We start from the raw sequence: 16288 nt of genomic DNA on the forward strand, positions 1-16288 counted from the left end.
TCCAGTGGCTAATTATGTAATTGTTCTGCATGTGTTTAGCACCTCAGTGTTAGCTAATAGCTATTATTACATAGACAACTTGTGGCTGAAAGTGAAAAGCAATTTCCATTGCCCAATGCTACAGTCAAAGTGATGAGTGGAGAAGTATCCTAATGATAAAGGGTATGAAACTCCTCTCGTATGAGGAAAGACTAAAGAGGTTAGGGCTCTTTATCTTGGAAAAGAGACGCCTGAGGGGAGATATGATTGAAGTCTACAAAATACTGAATGGTGTAGAACGGGTACAAGTAAATTGATTTTTTACTGCATCAAGATTTAAGGGACACTCAAAGTTACAGAGTAATAGTTTTAAAACCAATAGGAGGAAATATTTTTATCACTCAGAGACTAGTTAGGCTCTGAAATGCTTTGTTAGAGGATGTGGTGAGAGTGGTTAATGTAGCTAGGTTTGGGGTTTTTTAGGTTTGAACAAGTTCCTGGAGGAAAAGTTCATATTCTGCTGTTGAGACAGACATGAGGGAAGGCACTTCTTGCCCTGGATCGGTGGCATGGAATGCTGCTACTATTTGGGTTTTGCCAGATACTTGTGACTTGGATTGACCTCCATGAAGATGGCATACTGGGCTAGATGGACCTCTGGTCTGATCCAGTCAGGTTATTCTTATGTTAGGGCAGTGAGTTGAGAACCAGGGGAGGCCCGTTCAGATCCCAACACAGCAACTTGTGATCTTGGGCAAGTTATTTAGCCTTTCATTGCCTCAATTACAAGCTCAGATTGTGAGCCATCCAGCCACAGAAAAATGCCCACTATAGCTGAATGTACACCACTGTAGGTTTTGGATTTGCAGATGGTATGTAAAGTACATAAATAATAAATGTTTGTGCATATATAAATTATTATGTTTTGCTACAGAATCTCTCTGGATTTCATTGTCTTCTAAGGCTGCTAATGGGCTCCATGTTTTTAAGATAGATTGATCCAGTTCTGGTTTTTACCCCCTATAAAAGAAAGCCCACAAGTGAATGCATGCCTAGGGTAAATCCAGGACTGGAACAGCCCCTTCTGAAAAATCAGTTATTAAACTGAAACTCACTGTGCGATCCTTTGGCTAAATGACCGGTTGTTGGGTTGTTTTTTTTTCTGAGAGACAACAAAATAACTTGTGCTATCTCCCTTCATGTCAGCGAAAAACCTTGAATATCACAATGGTTTCCTCAAGCAATACCATACATGAGAAAAATGCGATCTAGCTGTCCAAGCCAAGGCAGAGGCATCATGTGGTGATTTGTTTGAAAATGAAAATGAAAAGCACAAAGGATTTGTTTCAAGCAACATGAAGACCTACCTCCCCAATTATTTTTGGTATTTATTTAATCTCCCCACTTACTCATGTGTAGTATTTCCAAAAGAATAGCAACAATCCCCACTACTCTTATCTCACCAGCTTCAAACCAAGTCACCACAAGTGTCCTATTACTAAGACGCGCTAACCCAGACATGGGCAAACTACGGCCTGCGGGCCAAATCGGGCCCATTTAGGTTTTTTTTTAATCCGGCCAGCGACGTCTGCCTTACCCTTTTTTTTACCATCATCGTGTGTTGTGTGCGGTGGCTGCTGCAAAGCGCCAGGCGGCCCCATTCTGCGGTGGCCATGAGATGCTGCTCTTGCGGGCCGGGGCAGCAAAGAAGATGCATCAGCTGACATTCTCATGGCAGCGACCGGCCATCCTCCACGCCAGATAAGTTCCCCCTTTCCTGGCCTTCGGAGAGACGTTCCATGAATACGCGGCAGCAGGGATGAAAGGTTAAGCATGTTTGCTTGATAAACAGAGACCTTTATTTTTCCGTTCTTATAGTAGTTTATTTGTCCAGGGAATTTATCAGCATTTATTCCAAGATACACAAATCTATGTTCTATGTTCTGGAGGCCGCATTATCAAAAGGATGTGCGGAGAGTTGAGTCGGTTCAGCGAATGGCCACCAGAATGGTTTCAGGACTCAAGGATCTCCCGTATGAGGAACGGCTGGATAAGTTGAAGCTATACTCACTCGAAGAACGCAGAGAGAGGGGAGGCATGATCGAGACGTTCAAATATGTCACGGGCCATATCGAGGGGGAAGAAGATCTTTTTTTTCTTAAAGGACCCTCGTCGACAAGGGGGCATCCGTGGAAAATCAAGGGTGGGAAATTTCATGGCGATACCAGAAAAATTTTTCTTCACTGAAAGGGTGGTTGACCGTTGGAATAATCTTCCACAGCAGGTAATTGAGGCCAGCAGCGTGCCAGATTTTAAGAAAAGATGGGATTGGCATGTCGGATCTCTTCATGGAGGTAGATAGGGGATGGGTCTTTGGTGTGGGGAGACTGGATGGGCCTTGGCCCTTTTCTGCCGTCATTTTTCTATGTTTCTATGTAATGTTTCCAGTTATGTATTGAAGTTTATTTTTTGACTCACTGTTTACTCTGTACTGTAACACCCTGCACAGACCTGTATTGGCAGAAACCACCTCAGTGGGTCTTCTGCTATGTGAAGCAGCAAGTCACCACTGAGGTGGTTTCTGACAATACAGGTCTTGTAGTGTGAAACACTGGCCATTGTCAGTGTGGCAGACTTTTCCTAACGCTAGCCATAATCACCAAACTCAGTGACCCCCCCCCCCCTGAAAAATTCCATATCACTGCTTTTGTTGGCAGAGGTATTTTTCAGGGGAAGGGGGGTCACACACAAATGTTAGAGGCCTAATTTCTAATTTGCACACGTCGGGCCATCTCATTCGCAATAACGGCACCTACGATATGGAATTCCTTACCTCTTTACATAAATTTAAGAGAATTCTAAAGAGTTACCTTTTCAAAGATGCATTTGACTGTTAAACAGACTTGGTTACAGCCAGAGAGGTTTAATAATTCTTATTCCCTATTTTCCCTATTGTGAGTTACCTTTTATGTATTCAGTACTCATATTTTGTAGATCTCCCAATTTTTCCCTTTGTTTTATGTTGGTCAAGTATTTTCTTCCCTTTTTTTAATATGAATTGTAAAATGCTTAGAAGCTTTGATTTGCGTTTTATCAAAATTTTGAATAAACTTGAAACTTGATTTATTCCCCTGGTGCTGTTTAACTTTGAATTTTAATATGCATTAAATGGAAAACCTTTCTGGTATCAATTGGAGTGTTCCCAGTACTCTAGGGAAGGTAGATGTGGTGCTAACAGAGAGAAGAGAGACAAAGAGGGAACCAAAGTACAAGCCACACAGCGAGCAAAAAAAAACCAAACACAAAGGGCCTTCAAGTTCTGGGTGATCAAACTTAGTTTTATTAGACCTGACACAGGCTGTGTTTCTGCTGGGATAAGGAGGGATCGAGTCAGGGAATCGGCATTCAGAGGCATAGTGGCCCAGGTCGTTGCAGGTCCAGCACTGGAGTTGAGACCGATTTCTAGAATGGGGGCTTACTCTAGCAATACTTCTCATGCCTCGGGGTCCCAGAGTGGGACCACGGCCATTGTGAGGCCAAGGGGCAGTGTTGTGGGCCCATTGAATTTGTGCCAGCTGCATAGCTTCCGGTTGGGCTGAGTGTGCAGCACGTTTCATAGTAGGAAGTTGGTCTGTTGATGTAAGAAGGGGGGGGATTGGTGTAACCTTGTATTTGAACAACTAGGGCTTTTTTCTGCATTTGAAGCAGCTGTTTGTGTTCCTCAGATTCAGCATTGTCTAAGAGCTGGGAATAATGTATGATGCGAGACACAATCTCAGACCATGGCTTGCCAGCCATGCCCACAACTGCGTCAAGTTTGTTATGGATGTCTTTAGGCATAGTATGTTTGAGGGTCTGGAAAGTGAGACCTTTAATCCCCTCCTTAGAGCAAGGGTCTCCAATTTGCATTTCCCAATTTTCCTCAAAATCACGGATGAAAGAGTATATGTCAGAGCCAACCTTATATTTTAAGGAGATGAACCTAGACATATCTTTCTCATCGGGGTATCTGGCAAGGAGGGCTTTCCAAACGGAGGACTGATAATTATTAAAACGGTCCCCATCAAAATTTTTAACATCGATGGTATAATTGGCAATGCCTGCATCAGCAAAAATGTCGGTTGTAACTTTACCGACACATTCAACCAGCAGGGAGCGCACATCACCAAGGGCTAATTCCCATTGGGAGGTGATCTGTTCAAATTTGGCGATCCAAGGGGATGCTCCAGCCAAAAGTGGGGGGAGCTGAGCTTTGACAGAAAGTTTATCAGCAAAGCTCCACGGGACATAATCAGTTTTAATGGCAACAGAATTAGTCTGCTTAATGAGCAGGGGAGCTTGGAGGGTTGGGACCAGGGGTGGAGGCAGAGGGGTGGTTTCTTTCATCAGGTTTGTTGAGGCCAATTCGGTGGGCTGGCCATAAAATTTGTGCTCATATTTTTCCCAAAGCTTAAGGCCTGATTTCATATATTCCAAATTCCACCCGGGATCGTGGAGCCCCTGTCGAATACATAACCGGGCTGTGTTCATGTGCTTGGTTTCAAAGGAGCCATCTCGAGGAAAGGGCAAAATATGTGGGGCTTGGGCTTCGGTCCATCCGGCAAGGTTGTCAAGCCAGGGATGGACATGATAAACAGAATATTCTTCTTGTGTTACGATCTGACAAAGAGTCAGACTGGACTGGAAGTAGATGCGGGCCTTATTCAAAAAGGTAGTAGGAGAAAGAGGGATGGTAGGGTCAGACGTACAGGTCGGAGGCCTGATAGGGAGAGTTGGGAGGGGTAAAAGACAGCAAGGGGATTTTGTCCAGAGCAATCATGGAGGTTCTTAGAAAGGAGACTATCAGGCTGTCTGACAAATTTCGATGGGGAGGAAAAAGGGGGCATTTCCCTGCAGATGTACAATTACGGGGATCAGGGCAAGATGGTAAGTTGCTACAAACCCGACAGTTAACGAGGCGGCAATTTGCATCAGAGTGAGCCTGGGCGAAGCTGATGTGCCCAGTCATATCAAGACACATGATGCCGCAAACACAGTCTTGCGGGTTAGGGCACCCGGAGGACTTAAGGAGTGAACCTGAGGGGTTAGTCTGGGAGCTGTCCTCGCAAGCGAAGGGAGTAGGAGGGGAAGGACGCTCCGGAGGGGGGTCATAGAGCCATGGGCGAGTAGGTATAGGTTTGGGGAGAGTAGTAAGGGCAGGAGGGGCATTGTCAGAGGGCGACTGGGCTCTGGCTGCTGTCGCCATTACTAAAGTTGCTATACGGACACATTCCTGCTCTAGATGATCTTTCTTTTGAGAGGAGGGGGCACGCGGAATCGAGCAAGGTATATCAGATGCAGGGCCAGGGACTGGGGCAGTAGCCATCAAGTTATTGGAAGTGGCATTCGGAGTGCAGTGGCTATGGTCAAGAGGAGGCGGATGTAACGGAGTAGGCCCATTATGGTAATTAAGAGTGTTATCAGCTTGTCACTGCACTCTTCTAGCAGCAATGGGCATAGGATCAGGTATAAGGACAGGTGTGGTACCCTCAGGAGTGAATTCCTTAGTCGAATGCGGGGGAACAGGAGGGGGAGCAGAAGAGACAGTGCCACATGAAGTAGCGGGATTAATCTGGGGGAATAGGTCATTATTTGCTATGGGGGCCAAATCAACAAATCCATTGATTTGATAAGTGGGTGATTCATGTAATTGGTGAGAAGCGGTGAGGTTAGGGGGGAGAAAGGGATTAGTTGGGGCTAAGGAGGGTTAAGAAGGCTTTGTGTCTGGAGGGGCGTATGCAGGAGAAGGCTTTGTGTCTGGCGGGATGTATGGGGCTTGCTTATATCCCCCGGCAGGCGGCTGCAAAGATGGATACAAGCCCGAGGGCTGGGGAGCCAGCTCAGAAGGCAAAGTTGAGTGTGAATAAGGGGGTGGGTTCAGGGTATCTGTATCGCCTCCTTTGGGCGACACAAGGGTGGGCGCGGGAGAAGATGGAGGTGAAGGGACAGGCGGATCCACACATTGGGTCCGCCAGAGTTTCCAAGCCTGCAAATGTTCAGTTTGAGATTTACCTATTTTGTCATTTAGTATAGTGGTATGGAGGGAAACAAGATCATTCCAAAAGAGTGACCCCTCTTTAGGCCATGTCCAATCGGCAGATTGGTTGATACGGCGTTTGGAGGTGTGTTTAACCCATTTGTCATGGAAGTCATGACAAATTTGTCACAAATGAGTTTGTGTAAGCTAGGATGGGATGCTTGTAGGAGTATGGTCAAAGGCAACATAGTGTGATAACCTAGATATCAAAGGTGGACCTTATCGTGAGTTATACCTACGAGATCAAGTAGATATATACAGTATAATATATACAAAAAGAAAAGAGTACTTACAAATGATAAACGGTGAGCCTCGCAAAATAGGTACCCTATTAGCACTGTATCAGCGACGCAATAATTCTGAATAAAAACGGTGGTTAATTAACAACATAAGATCAGACATACCTATTGAAAGTAGTAAAATATGTGAATTGTTGTACTCTGAGTTCCCTAATTATCAATATACCAATATCCTGAGGACAGAAAAAATGATAGTCAGACTGTTAGATACAACAAGGCATGATTCCTACAATAAGGCCTGATTCCTGTGGATTCAGGGGTGTCCTATTGAAACAACCAAAATGCCTCGTCCCTTGGACGGCAAGCCTCCCGCTTTGGCCACTGCAGGTCAGCAAGTCTGACCTGGTGCATACGGCCGATATCCCCAATCGTTGGTAACATTTTTAACAACGTGTCAGGAATAGCCTGACTCCAGTCCGCCTGTGCCTTCTGGAGCGCACGCCACTAAGCAGAGCCTCCTGGCCTCTGAGCCACCTGGGTTAAGCAAAGGGATAACCCGAACCCCAAAGATCAGCCAGGTTGTTCAGGAGGTGCACCTTTTTATCTCTCTTTATCTGGGCCTTCCTGAGCCACTTACAGTAGACCTGGGCTCCATGGCCCCACAGGAGGTCACAGAGTCCGCTTACGGTAAACTTGGGCTCGACCCTCACATCAATACCATCACAACTTTTTGCAATACCAAGAAAAAAACCTGCCTGCGCTCCTACATCTAAACTATGCTAATAAATCCCACAGACACCCCCACTGCAACTGGAACCCACCACTGCAACTAGACCCCACCGCTACACTAGAGAAATCAGCCCCACAGCAGATCCCACCTCTGAAAAGGAAATTCCTCTAAACACCACCTCTGCAAAGGAAAAGTCTCTAAACCCCCACCTCTGCAAAGGAAACACCCCCAAGGTTAAATTATGAAGAAAAAGGAAAAAAAAACAAGTTAGACATACAGTTGGTTTAAATATATTAGTGTATAAATACCATAGGCGAAATACCTGTGGGGAGGCAGGAGCCTACAACCTCTGCATCACACAGAGCTTTTTCAAACAGTGGAGGTTTTTTATGCCAGTGAGGTTATCACCCCGCACACCTTGAACCACACTTGGGTGAGATGGAAAGGGATAGGTTCTAAGGCTTTTTCCTCCTCTTGAGTTTTTTGTTCAAGCTGAAGACCCTAGGCCTTCACAGATAGACCACTCAACTTTCTATAAACTGATACAAATAATATGAGTTTAATAATCAAATAGTAATAGCTTACAGGAACAAATCACACAGCATACAGAGCAATAGAGCATACACCAGGCTGTCCAGACTGATGGAGAACTTCCGATGAGTTCTGATTCCTTGTTCAAGGAGCTTTCTTTTATATGATTCTGACAGCTCTGGCCCACGTTGGTGCATGTTACATTTCACACTTTCATTGGTTAATCATATTCTTTATCTCATTTATTAATCTATGGATTGGTTAACATAATTGAGTGATACTGTGTGTCACACCTTTTTTCATCTAATTCTATCCTATTTCCCAGTAAATGTCCTTTTAATATATCAAGAACCTCCCTTGAGCACCTGGGCCTAACGGCTTTTCAGTTCTGTGGTTAGCTTTCTTGCACTCTCATATCCCTGGTTCGTCTTTCTTCTTGTGAAACTTCCATAAGCTTATCAAACCACTATAGAGCTAAGATCTCTTTTTCACTAGAATTGTTTTTCTCTCCAGCTGTGCCTTCTGTTTGACCTTGCTTTCAAGAAAGCAGAAGTGTCTTTCAGAGCTGACAGTTTCTAGTCAGAGTGTCCATTTTGCTTTTTCAGCAACCATTTTAGGTCTTAACTGTATTGGCCTGTTCCTGCTATATTGGGGAAATTATCAGGGGTCTTCACCTGGGCTTACAGGACTTCTCCTCCCTTCCTCAGTATCCGCCTGCATCAGGAGTCAATCAATGGTGAATCAAATCAAAAGGCAAAATCGCATACAGTTATAAATGATAAGCAGATGAGAACACTATTACGGCATAATCAAAAACTAAAACATCCATACAAACTGCCTAAGTCGGCACTTGGACTTCCTAATCGCTGGGATGTCTTAAGTGTCTGTAATTGAAACCATTTTCCTGGACATCTAGTGAGACATTTCATCCACTGTATGTTGAGAGTTCAAGTGGTCATGTCTCTAGAAAGCAGCACTTGGTACGGGAAAGCCTAGTAGAGTATCACACAGGTGTCAAGTCACCTGGTTGAATGGACTAGTGAACCATAGAGAGGAGGAGCTAGACCATGGGTGGGCAACTCCGGTCTTAGAGGACCAGAATCAAGTCGGGTTTTCAAGATTTCCCCAATGAATATGCATGAGATCTATTTGCATGCACTGCTTTCAATGCATATTCATTGGGGAAATCCTGAAAACCTGACTGGATTCTGGCCCTCGATGACTGGAACTGCCCACCCCTGAGCTAGACCCATAAGGTATTGTACTCTAACCACAACATCTATGGTATTAAGAGCCCATCAAACCCACCAAAACCCTACTATACTGCCATGTAGGTACCACCTACAGCCATAAGGACTATTGGGGTGGTAGACAGGTAGGTGTAGTATTTATTTATTTTAAAAAGTTATATACCGCCTAAATCTAAGTGGTTTCCAAAGCAAACATGCATAATATAAAATCCGAACAACATATACTACATAAACATTTTTCAAATCATTCCCTACCAGAGCATTCTGGAATACCATACCGAATAAAACTTGATGGAAAGGCGATATCAAGGACTAATAAACAAGTCGAGTTGGCTCCTTCGCTGTGCAAAAATAAAAGCGAAAGGATATACGATTGCACATAACATAACAAAGAAACCTAAATGAGTTACAATATAACATTCAGAGTAAAAATAACACATACCTTTAAAACAAACAGATAAAACACAATAAAACAAAATAATCATCCAATACAAACCATCATAATACCTCCTTCAAATAAAATATCTGCAATCATTTCCTAACTAAAAAGGTAGCAAACCACCCTCATTCCAGAACAACATCAATCACGTACCTTCTCAAATAAAAATGCTTTCAATTGTTTCCTAAATTGAAGGAGAGAGGATGATTGTCCTACTGTCATCTATTGCTCATATTGTCCTGAGGAAGAAAGTCATAAATGGGCACCTAAAAATATTGGTGCTACATGCGGTTTGAACCACTCAATTGAGTGGAAAGCTTTCTTGTAGGTGGGACTTTGAAGATGACATCTTCGGATGGAGACTTGATAAGATGCCGGTGCCATGTTTGAGGATGCTGTAGTTGTGTTGTTTTTTTCCCCCCCTGATGATGCCGCTGGCAAAATGGGGTCTCCCATTGGGATTTTTCATGTTGGAGTGAGTTGCTGCTAAATGTTTTGAGACCTCAAGCAAGTTGAAAGGATAAGTACTCTGTTTGTTTAATTCCAGCACTGTGGTTATTTACGGTTTGAGAGTGATATTTATTACCTGACAGTGGGTTCCATAATGAACTATTCCTGTTGTGGGTTAAGCAGTATCAGGCTCTCTTTTGATATGTGTGGAGTTTTTCCCAAGACCTATGATGATAATGAGCTTGAGGCCGGTTGCAATGCCCTTCGATTCGGGTGCAATGACCTTCGATTAATGTGGGGGGGGTCTCTTTTTTTTCTCCACTTTTGATGTGTGAGAGCCGAACACACTTTTCCCCAACAGATGAGAGTAGACGCTTTGTGCATTTTGTGCTATTTGCAATTCCTAGGCCTAACTTTGGACATCAGACTTCTGCCTGGTTCAATAACTATTTGCACTTTTCAAAACACCCCTGACACACCATTGGCCACGTTCTATTTTGAATTACACGTTAGAAGAATTAGGTGCCATGCCTTATACAATAGTGTGCAGCCAGATGCACACGCAAATCCTAATTTGTACCAATTAACTTCAATAAGTGGTTATTGGCGCCCAATTATTGGTATTTAAGGGCTTGTTACTCAAGTTGTGCACAGATCCGCGTGCCATATATCTACATTTCCCCCTGGATTTTAATGCCAGTTTTGTATCTTCTTTTTTGTTTTGCTTCTAATTATTACTTTTGTTGTGAACTTACAGTACACGGTCTCTGGAAAAACCAGGACCTTTTATATCATTTCAAAATGTTTTGCAATTGTTCAAACATTTAGACTCCCCTTTCACTAAGCTGCGGTAGAGGTTTCTACTGTGGCCCAGAGCGCTAAAAGCGCCAACACTTCTCCGATGCTGAGAATTCCTTGATAGAAAACTGCAGACCAGAGTACAAGATGCAGGCTGGGTTTATTTTAACAAGTATATATTGCGGTTAATGTCACTATCTTTATACCAGGGGTAGGGAACTGCGGTCCTCGAGAGCCGTATTCCAGGCGTATTTTTAGGATTTCCCCAATGAATATGCATTGAAAGCAGTGCATGCAAATAGATCTCATGCATATTCATTGGGGAAACCCAACTGGAATTCGGCTCTCAAGGACCGGAGTTCCCTACCCCTGCTTTATACAAACCAGAGGACCCGACACCTTTACAAATTAGGGATCCCTGATGAAGGCGTGTTAACCAAAACACAGACTGTGTCGGGTCCCCTGGTTTGAATAAAGGTGATGACATCAGATTCATTAATTGAGAGCTCCATCCTGTTGAAAAAGAAAGTACTCAGAAATGTCTTTGAATTTCAGGCAGAAGTTTCTGCTTCAGTGGGATGTTTGCGGTCTCATAAAAACATAAGAATTGCCGCTGCTGGGTCAGACCAGTGGTCCATCGTGCCCAGCAGTCTGCTCGCACGGTGGCCCTTAGGTCAAAGACCAGTGCCCTAACTGACACTAGCCTTACTTAGTTCTGGTTCAGCAGGAACTTGATATCATATGATAGAGACTTACAAGATCATGAAGGGCATAGAGAGAGTGGGGAGGGACAGATTCTTCAAACTTTCAAATAATAAAAGAACAAGAGGGCATTCGGAAAAGTTGAAAGGGGACAGATTCAAAACGAATGCTAGGAAGTTCTTCTTTACCCAACGTGTGGTGGACACCTGGAATGCGCTTCCAGAGGACGTAATAGGGCAGAGTACGGTACTGGGGTTTAAGAAAGGATTGGACAAATTCCTGCTGGAAAAGGGGATAGAGGGGTATAGATAGAGGATTACTGCACAGGTCCTGGACCTGTTGGGCCGCTGCGTGAGGTCTAACCCAGCAAAGGCATTACTTATGTTCTTATGTTTGTCTTGAATCCCTGGAGGGTGTTATAACAGCCTCCGGAAGAGCATTCCAGTTTTCTACCACTCTCTGGGTGAAGAAGAACTTCCTTACGTTTGTACGGAATCTCCCCTTTTAACTTTAGAGAGTGCCCTCTCATTCTGTCTACCTTTGAGAGGGTGAACAACCTGTCTTTACCTACTAAGTCTATTCCCTTCATTATTTTGAATGTTTCGATTATGTGTTTCGATTATGTCCCCTCTCAGTCTCATCTTTTCAAGGGAGAAGAAGCCCAGTTTCTCTAACCTCTCACAGTACGGCAACTTCTACAGCCCCTTAACCATTTTACTGCACAAAACAACCATACTATTTTAGCCAGTATAGGATAGATAACTCATACCCTGAGTGATTAGGCTGTGAATGATCATAATCTCAAAGTAATATTTGTCATTAACCACACAGGAGCTTACACAGCACTTTTTCATAGAGGCCAAATCAAATGTACTCAACGCCTACATCAGCGGGGAATTAATTTCCATGTTTTTCTTTTTGTATTTTTTTCATTTTCTTTTACATGCTTATGCTTTCTTATTGTTAGCTGTACTGTTAAATATCAAATATAGAAAAAGAACCCACGTTAATGATAAAGGACTCTGTTTTTGTAAAACCCAACATGAACTTATGCTCAGAAAAGCTTCAGTCGTAGTCAATTTATTGCTGCAAAACTGTTTGTCTTGTGGCTTGGTGGCATATCTCTTGCCTTCCAGTGTGTTGAGTCCTAGTGTTCCCTTCAATGGATGACTAAAAATATTTGGACTCGATGTTTGGAAATACTGCCAAAAGAGCCAGTATATCTTCGGAAAGCTGAATAAACCCTTTTCATGTGGGTTTTTAGACAGGTCTATTCTCTCCAGTGTTTTAACACCTTTTGAGTTCCATTACAGTATTTGAGCTCATGGTCCCTTTCAGGCATGCAAAGCTGTTTAGCTTCTGGATAGGGCAAAGGAGGTGCTTGCCCCCAGATTCTATATATGGAGCCAAAATGGTGGCGTGGATCCAATTATTCAAGTTAGTGCACACTAATTTATATTTGCACATGCATCTGCGTGTGCTATTCTATAACACCGAGTGCCTAAATCCCATTACGTGCAACTCAAAAAGGGACATGGTCAGGCAGTGGCATGGGCTGGTCAGGGGGCATTCCAAAAATGTGCAGTGTGTTATAAAATAGGATTGGGCTGGATTGGATTTATTACATTTGATATACCGCTAGAGATAAGTACCTGCTCATCTGAACACAGAGAGAGAATAGCAAGGGAAAAATAAATCCTGTGATTGCAACATAGGAGGACTCTGAAATATTAGAAAGGATGCAGGTGATGAGATTATGGAGAAGAGGAAATCTTCATGGTCCAAGTACTTCAAAGGCTCTAAAACAAGGACAGAATTTGCAGCACAGGCTACTGTAGGATCTATTGAAAAAGTTGCATCAACAAAAAAGCAGTATCCTGTGTATAGTACCCTATAGCGGTGTCAGGTCAAAAGCGCGCCAGGACAAAGGCGCGCGCAGACAATTGAGCGCAGCGTGGAGGCGCGCGCCACAGAAAATTACTGTTTTTACGGCTCTGACGGGGGGGCGTGGGGGGAACCCCCCCACACTTTACTTAATAGAGATTGCGCCTTAATAGAGATTGCACCTCTCTCCGAGATTCTCGGAGAGAACGAGAGCTAGAAGGCCTTGAGCATGCGCAAATGCTCAAGGCCCAGTCCGGCAAGCAGCACGATCTTCGGGCACCGACACCTCCTGTGGATTGGTGCTGCGTGCCGGTGCCAGATGGTGTAAGGCTTCAGTTTGGGCAGGCAGGGGATGCCAGTTCGCGAGGAGGGGAATGTGGAAGTGCACCAGTGACCTCGAGGGTGGATCTTTTGGGGATGTGGTGGGGTGGGATGGAGCAGCGCTGGTGGCCGCAGGGGAGGGGGGGGGGGAGTGGAACCAATCAAGCGAGTTTCCCTTACTTCCTATGGGGAAACTCGCTTTGATATACAAGTAAATTGGTTTACGATCATGCTTCTGGAACGAATTATGCTCGTAAACCAAGGTTCCATGGTATAGAATTTGGGCCTAAATAAATAATATGCAAGTCAATAAAATCATTAAAATGTTGTTCTGAACGACTTCCAGCGGAAGCATGGGGCTGTGAGCAGGACGGGCTCGTAGCTCCGGTACGCCCGCTGCAGCGCTCGTATATAACCGGCATTGATCACCTCGGCTCCGGGTTTCGGAGGGCAGGGGAGTCCTGTAGGGCGTCCCATGAGCGATTTTGCGGCTCTCTGGGGGATGGCTGCGCGGCAAAGTAAGCCTGAACGCGAGCGCAGGAAGCAGCCCGATTCGAAGATGGCGGCCCACGTGGCGCCGGCCTCGCCCGAAACTCCCAGCTCCCTCTGGGTCGCGGAGGTTACTGCAGAGGTGCAGGCTGCGCTGGAGGGCACCCTGGGTGACAAGCTGCAGCGTATCCTGGACAAGCTCGATACGCTGGACCAACGATTCGCCACGTTGACTTCGGAAGTTCGGGACACCCAGCAGCGGGTTAGCTCTACTGAGGACGCAGTGCAGAGACTAACGCAGGACCAGGCGGACCATTCTATGTCGCTGGCAGCGCTTCTGGCCAAGGTGGAGGACCTGGAGAACCGGTCCCGCCGGAACAACCTGCGGTTCGTGGGTTTGCCGGAGTCGTTGGTGGAATCGGATCTTGGGGACTTTTTGGAAAAGTGGCTGCTGGAGTCTTTGGCCCTTCCGCAGCAAATGGGCCCCCTCTTCATTGAGCGGGCGCATCGCCTGGGGTCCAGGAGAGATGGTGTGGATCGTCCGCAGGTGGTTATCTGCCGCCTGCTCAATTATCGCCATAAGATTGCGGTCCTTCGAGCCCTGCGCCAGGGGGGGAAGCTGATGTACAACAATAAACCGGTCCTCTGCTTCCAGGATTACTCGGCGCAAGTTTTCTCCTCTCTGTTCCAGTCTCGTCCGACGCAGGATTCCTTTTTCTCTTCAATACCCTGTACGGTTGAGGGTGCTACACTCGGGCAGGCAGCATCACTTTGACACTCTGGAGGCGGCTCAGCGGTTTGTGGAGGAGAAGTTCCCAGAGGTGGCACCCTGATCTTCTGACCATCTTCTTCGGTGGTGTTGGCGCGGCTGGGGGATGTCTTCTGTGGTTCCTGGCCTTGTATGTGCGGAGCTGTCTCCCAAGTGGAACTTCCTCCTCGACGTTGGGGCTTCTCCTGATTTGCCTACACCCTATGAACAGACTTTCGCTTGTTGGGTTTGCTGCATTTTGGATCTGTTCTCTCGGGTGATGTAGGGGATGGGGGGGAGGTTGTTTGTTATGTGCTAGAGTGAGGGGGTTTGAGTGTTGGAGTGCCTTTGGAGCGGGTTGTGGTGGGGTTTGTCTAGGGGGGACTTTCTCTGTGTGTGTCCGCTTGAGTAGGGTGAGGGGATGGCCAGGGGCTTGTGGTGTACTTGGGGAGTGCTTGCTCTGTTTGCCAGGGGTGTAGTTGGTGGGGGTTCTGTTTGCTTGCTGGTTGACTGGGGTGGAGATGGTGGGTTTCATTGTCTGGGGGTTTTGCTCTCTGGCTCAGTTTCCTTTTCTTTCCTTTAGGTTGTTGTTCTTTGGTTGCCAGTTTCTGAGTGTTTTCTGGGGCTGAACTGTTTGTGGGCGAGCTGCAGTGGGCGTACCTTGCTTTCAGGAAGAGGCACCTATTGGGGTGTGGTATTTGGTTTGGCAAGGGTTGGTGGGGGGTGGGGGGGAGGGAGGAGCTGGAGGGGGGGTTGGGGATGGGGTTTTTTGTTGGATCAGGCAGGTGGGGGGGTGGACCTATTGGAATGAGCGGTTGGAGGGGTGGTGGCTGGGACACTCCTCTGGCCTTCTATTGTGGGATATTCAGTATCTGCTTTTGGCTCTTTTTTTTCATTTTTGCTGGAACATAACTTGATTTCTTGGAATGTGGGGGGGATTCACTCACCTATTAAACGGTATAAAATATTGCAAGCGTTGAATCGTAGGAGAGCCTCTATTGCTTTTTTACAAGAGGCCCGGTTGTCCTCAGTGGAGCATGCTAAGCTCTGTTCTTGGTGGGTGGGTACACATTTGGAGGCTCCGGCTCTGGGGGGAAAGGGTGGAGTGGTGATCCTTTTTCGCAAAGGCCTTCACCTGCAAACTCACAAGGTGCTCCGAGATCCTGAGGGCCGGTACCTTATTGCCTCAGTCTCTCTTAACCATAAGCCCTTATTGTTTTGTAATCTTTATGCTCCTAACAATCCTTCTGCCAAATTTTTTCAGAAGTTGCGTAACTTTTGTTGCAGTTTGGGGATATTCCTCTGATTCTTGGGGGAGACTTTAATGAGGTCCCTGACCCACGTCTGGATCGCTCTACTTCTGTGGGACGGGAGTCGCTTAGAGCCTGTACTGGGGCTTTGATGTTGGCCTCTTCTTTGATCTTATTCTTATTTCGCGGGATCTTCTTCCTGCGGTTCGGGAGGCCCTCCTGGGACCCATTGAAATTTCGGATCATGCTTGGGTGGGTTTGCGTTGGCTCTGGGGGTCGCCCCGGGTGGGGGGGTGTTTCCTGGAGGTTCCCTTGCCATTTATATCGTAATGCCCGATTTTAGGATTTTTTGTTGGCCAAATGGAGGGATTTCAAATGTGCTAATCTGCAACATCGCGAGGA

This window comes from Geotrypetes seraphini, chromosome 3 (assembly GCF_902459505.1).
Source record: "Geotrypetes seraphini chromosome 3, aGeoSer1.1, whole genome shotgun sequence".
NCBI classification, from domain to species: Eukaryota; Metazoa; Chordata; class Amphibia; order Gymnophiona; family Dermophiidae; genus Geotrypetes; species Geotrypetes seraphini.